General features: G+C 47.6%; 1 long non-coding RNA gene across 1 annotated transcript; it reads left to right on the forward strand.

The window, feature by feature from the left end:
- The first annotated feature begins 3458 nt into the window (after positions 1 to 3458).
- On the forward strand, positions 3459 to 5341 carry LOC132711905 (uncharacterized). Its single transcript, XR_009622627.2, has 3 exons — positions 3459 to 3532; positions 3662 to 3733; positions 3972 to 5341. It is a non-coding gene; the product is annotated as an uncharacterized LOC132711905 (long non-coding RNA).
- Positions 5342 to 6129: the final 788 nt, after the last annotated feature.

Below are 6129 nucleotides of genomic sequence, written 5' to 3' on the forward strand. Positions count from 1 at the left end.
ACGATGGGTGGCTGCAAGTCTTTGACCAATACTCAGCAGATTGTGAGTTTAAATTCTGCATTAGATTTCATGAAGTCTTCTCCTAAAAGGTGAGTTCCACTCCTGCCGCGCGAACAACAAGACCGTTGCATGATTTTGGCGAACTACCAAAAGATGTTGTCTTGTCTTCCTGCATTAGGCATGGTACTTTCTCCTCCTGGAATCCTCATGATGGTGGCTGAATGACTTTTGCCAAATACTCAGTGGACTGTGAGTTCTAATTCTACATAGCTTTGATTAAGACTTATTCTAAAGGTGACTTCCACTCCTGCCGTGCGAAGAAGAAACAGTTGAATGAGTGGTTGAATAACTAAAGGATGATGACTACTCTTCCTGTATTAGGTATGGTACGTTCTCCTCCTGGAATCCTCATGATCGGTGGCTGCAAGTCTTTGGGCCAATACTCAGCGGACAGTGAGTTCTAATTCTGTATTAAATTTCATGAAGCCTTCTCCTAAAAGGTGAGCTCCACTCCTGCCATGCGAACAACAGACAGTCGAATGACTTTGGCGAAAAACTAAACAACGATGACTTCTCTTCCTGGATTAGGCATGGTACACTCTCCTCCTGGAATCCTCATGATCGGTGGCTGAAAGTCTTTGATCCAATACTCAGGGGCCGGTGAGTCCTAATTCTGTATTTGAATTCACAAAGTCTTCTCCTAAAAGGTGAGTTCCACTCCTTCCGCGCAAAGAACAGACCGTTGAATGACTTTTGCAAACAACTAAAAGATGTTGACTTGTCTTCCTGCATTAGGCATGGTGAGTTCTCCTCCTGGAATCCTCATCATGGTGGCTGAATGACTTTTGCCAAATACTCAGTGTACTGTGAGTTCTAATTCTACATAGCTTTGATTAAGATTTATTCTAAAAGGTGAGTTCCACTCCTGTCGCACGAAAAACAGACAGTTGAATGACTTCGGTTGAATAACTAAAAGATGTTGACTTCTGTTCCTGCATTAGGCATGATACGTTCTCCTCCTGGAATCCTCATGATCGGTGGCTCCAAGTCTTTGGGCTAATATTCAGTGGACGGTGAGTTCTAATTCTGTATTAAATTTCATGAAGCCTTCTCCTAAAAGGTGAGTTCCACTCCTGCCGCACAAACAACAAACCGTTGAATGACTTTGACAAACAACTAAAAGATGTTGACTTGTCTTCCTGCATTAGGCATGGTACGCTCTCCTCCTGGAATCCTCATGATGGGTGGCTGAAAGTCTTTGATCCAATACTCAGGGGCCGGTGAGTCCTAATTCTGTATTTGAATTCACAAAGTCTTCTCCTAAAAGGTGAGTTCCACTCCTTCCGCGCGAAGAACAGACCGTTGAATGACTTTTGCAAACAACTAAAAGACGTTGTCGTGTCTTCCTGCATTAGGCATGGTATGCTCTCCTCCTGGAATCCTCATGATGGGTGGATGAAAGTCTTTGGGTCAATCCTCAGGGAACGGTGAGTTCTAATTCTGCATTAGATTTCATGAAGTCCCCCTCCGAAAAGGTGAGTTCCACTCCTGCTGCGCGAACAAGAAACAGTTGAATGACTTTGGTTGAATAACTAAAAGATTTTGACTTGTCTTCCTGCGTTAGGCATGATACGCTCTCCTCCTGGAATCCTCATGATGGGAGGCTGAGAGACTTTGGGCCAATACTCATCAGATGGTGAGTTCTAATTCTACATAGCTTTGATGAAGTCTTCTCCTAAAAGGTGAGTTCCACTCCTGCCACACGAGGAACAGACCGTTGAATGACTTTGACAAACTACTAAAAGATGTTGACTTGTCTTCCTGCATTAGGGATGGTATGCTCTCCTCCTGGAATCCTCATGATGGGTGGATGAAAGTCTCTGGGCCAATACTGAGGGGACGGTGAGTTCTAATTCTACATAGCCTTAATGAAGTCTTCTCCTAAAAGGTGAGTTCCACTCCTGCCGCACGAAAAACAGACAGTTGAATGACTTTGGTTGAATAACTAAACAAAGAATAGACCGTTGAATGACTTTGACAAACAACTAAAAGATGTTGAATTGTCTTCCAGCATTAGGCATAAGATGTTCTCTTCCTGGAATCGTCATGATGAGTGGATGTAAGACTTTGGGCCAATACTCAGGGGATGGTGAGTTCTAATTCTGCATTAGCTTTGGTGACGTCTTCTGCTAAGAGGTGAGTTCCACTCCTGCCATGCGAACAACAGACAGTAGAATGACTTTGGCAAACAACTAAACAACGATCACTTCTCTTCCTGTATTAGGCATGGCACGTCTCTTCTGGAATCCACATGATGGGTGGCTGAGAGACTTTGGGCCAATACTCAGCAGATGATGTGTTCTAATTCTGCATTAGCTTTGATGAAGTCTTCTCGTAAAAGGTGAGTTCCACTTCTTCCGTGCCTATAAGAAACAGTTGAATGTCTTTGGTGAACAACTAAAAGATGATGACTTCTCTTCCAGCATTAGGCATTGTACGTTCTCCTCCTGGAATCCTCATGATGGGTGGCTGAGAGACTTTGGGCCAATACTCATCAGACGGTGAGTTCTAATTCTACATAGCTTTGATGAAGTCTTCTCCTAAAAGGTGAGTTCCACTCCTGCCGCGCGAAGAAGAAACAGTTGAATGAGTGGTTGAATAACTAAAAGATGTTGACTTGTCTTACTGCATTAGGCATGGTACACTCTCCTCCTGGAATCCTCATGATGGGTGTCTGAAAGTCTTTGGGCCAATACTGAGGGGATGATGAGTTCTAATTTTACATTAACTTTGATGAAATCTTCTCCTAAAAGGTGAGTTCTAGACCTGCTGCACGAACAAGAAACAATTGAATGACTTTGGTTGAATAACTAAAAGATGTTGAATTGTCTTCCAGCATTAGGCATAAGATGTTCTCTTCCTGGAATCCTCATGGTGGTGGTTGAAAGACTTTGGGCCAATTCTCAGTGGACAGTAAGTTCTAATTCTGCTTTGATTTCATGAAGTCTTCTCCGAAAACATGAGTTCCATTCCTTCCGCGCGAACAAGAAACAGTTGAATGAGCGGTTGACTAACTAAACAATGTTGACTTGTCTTCCTGTATTAGGCATGGTACGTTCTACTCCTGGAATCATCATGATGGGTGGATATAAGACTTTGGGCCAATACTCAGGGGACGGTGAGTTCTAATTCTGCATTAGCTTTGATGACGTCTTCTGCTAAGAGGTGAGTTCCACTCCTGCCACGCGAACAGCAGACAGTAGAATGACTTTGGCAAACAACTAAACAATGGTAGCTGAAAGTCTTTGGGCTAATCCTCAGCGGACGGTGAGTTCTAATTCTGCTTTGATTTCCTGAAGTCTTCTCCGAAAAGGTGAGTTCCACTCCTGCCATGCAAACAACAGACCGTTGAATGACTTTGGCGAACTATTAAAAAATGATGTCTCTCTTCCTGTATTAGGCATGGTACATTCTCCTTCTGGAATCCTCATGACGGATGGCTGAAAGACTTTGGGCCAATACTCAGCGGACGGTGAGTTCTCATTTTGCGTTAGGTTTTTATCAGTTCTAAATGTTAAGTTCCACTGCTGCAGCTCCCTGAACAATGGCTGTGTGACTTTGGATCAATAACTGAAATTTGGTACTTTTCTTCAATCAATAGTCATGTTGAATTCTACTCCAGCAATATTCACAAAAGTTCGCTGAATGACTTTGGGCCAATAAGAAGGATATTGTGAGTTCTAGTTCTCCAATAGGCACAAATCCATCCATTCTTCCTTCCTTCCTTCCTTCCTTCCTTCCTTCCTTCCTTCCTTCCTTCCTTCCTTCCTTCCTTCCTTCCTCCCTCCCTCCCTCCCTCCCTCCCTCCCTCCCTCCCTCCCTCCTTGTTTTTCCTCTCTTTCCCTCTCTCTTTTCCTCTTCCCCTTTGAGAAGGCCATCTCAGTGACCTTAGGTCAATTATTCTTTCCCAGATCTAGGAAGGAGGGAAAAGGAAACCACTTCTGAAAAATTTGCCAAAAAATGGAGATGGATTTCTTCAGGCAATCTTTGAGAAATTGAACCGTCTGAATAGAAGAAAAAAGAGCAATGGATGATGAAGATGGAAGGGACCCTCCTCAGCGTACCACGTCCTGGATGAGACCACAGTGTGGCCAGAAAGAGGCCCCTTCGGCCCCCAGGAAGACCAACGACCCCCATTGCGTGATCCGAAGTCATCGACTGAAGTGGGACCACAGCCATTTCACTGGGCAATTGGCTGAATGAACCACACCCACTTGATGCTGCCCCGTATCATCCGACCAGTGTGGAGCAGTGGTGGGATTCAAATAATTCAACAACCACTTGTCTGCCCTAATAACCGGCTGGGTGGGCGTGGCCATGGTGGGTGTGGCCAGGGGGTGTTATTGGCAGCACTCGGCCTCCTGCACCCCCCTGGGAGGAAAAACGGGCTGCGGGGGGAGGGGGGATACGCCACCGCCCTGTGCCCCATTTTGGGCCTAGTAGGCCTCCCTGGTGCCTCTTGGGAGCAAAAACAGGCCTTAGGGTGGCCGCACCGCACCCCCCGCCATGTTTTGGGCCTAGTAGGCCTCCCTGCAGCCTCCCGGGAGTGAAAATGGGCCTTAGGGTGGCCACGCCGCATCCCCCGCCCTGTTTTGGGCCTAGTAGGCCTCCCTGCAGCCTCCCGGGAGTGAAAATGGGCCTTAGGGTGGCCGCACCGCACCCCCGGCCCTGTTTTGGGCCTAGTAGGCCTCCCTGCAGCCTCCTGGAAGTGAAAATGGGCCTTAGGGTGGCTGTACTGCACACCCCGCCCTGTCTTGGGCCTAGTAGGCCTCCCTGCAGCCTCCTGCGAGTGAAAATGGGCCGTGGGGGGGGCGCACCCCCTATGCCCTGTTTTGGGCCTCGTAGGCCTCCCTGCAGCCTCCTGGGAGTGAAAATGGGCCGTTGGGGCGGGGGATGCACCTCCCCCACCCTGTTTTGGGCCTAGGAAGCCTCCCTGCAGCCTCCTGGGAGTGAAAATGGGTCTTAGGGTGGCCGTATCGCACACCCCGCCCTGTTTGGGCCTAGTAGGCCTCCCTGCAGCCTCCCGGGAGTGGAAATGGGCCTTAGGATGGCTGTACCGCACACCCCGCCCTGTTTTGGGCCTAGTAGGCATCCCTGCAGCATCCTGGGAGTGAAAATGGGCCTTAGGGTGGCTGTACTGCACACCCCGCCCTGTTTTGGGCCTAGGAAGCCTCCCTGCAGCCTCCTGGGAGTGAAAATGGGTCTTAGGGTGGCCTTATCGCACACCCCGCCCTGTTTGGGCCTAGTAGGCCTCCCTGCAGCCTCCTGGGAGTGAAAATGGGCCTTAGGGTATCTGTACTGCACAGCCCGCCCTGTTTTGGGCCTAGTAAGCCTCCCTGCAGCCTCCAGGGAATGAAAATGGGCCGTTGGGGGGGGGGGACGCACCTCCCCCGCCCTGTTTTGGGCCTAGTAGGCCTCCCTGTAGCTACTCGTAATTTCTTATCACATTTCCTGACCATCCAGATTGCTTTTGTTCCTGAAGGGATCCCCAAGTGCCACAAAAACGTGTTTGTGGCCACATTCAAAGCCCTCAAAGAAGCTCACCCCTCTCAGCTTAGCACAAACCCTGTTTTATCCAATTTATTTATTACATTTTAATGGCAGCCATCTGTCAGAAATGGTGTAGGGTCTCTTGCTTGGTCGGGGCGGGGGGTTGGACTAGATGACCCACAAGGTCCCTTCCAACTCTGTTCATCTGTATCTGTATCCATACACCGATTCTGGATGGATTATCATAGAATGAAAATATTTTTTTTTTAAAAAAAAGACAATAAAAAGGCATTTTTAATGAAGACGTTTATTTATTTATTTATTTATTGGTTCGATTTCTATGCCGCCCTTCTCCGGAGACTCAGGGCGGCTTACAATGCATTAAGCATTGTAAGTTTAAAAGAGAAAGCCATTTATTTCAGCCAGTTTGCACGGAGGCTGCTGCTACGTCTTTCCCTGACTTGGCTAAATTGGTTGTGAGACCCCACGTGTTTTGGGGGCATTGATTGCGGATTCTTTGTCCTCTCACAGAATCATAGTCACTTTAGGCCATTGTCTCTCAAGCTGGGCCCCTTGAAG

The sequence above is a fragment of the Pantherophis guttatus genome, chromosome 18 (genome assembly GCF_059756535.1).
Source record: "Pantherophis guttatus breed Tessera chromosome 18, ASM5975653v1, whole genome shotgun sequence".
Lineage (NCBI taxonomy): Eukaryota > Metazoa > Chordata > Lepidosauria > Squamata > Colubridae > Pantherophis > Pantherophis guttatus.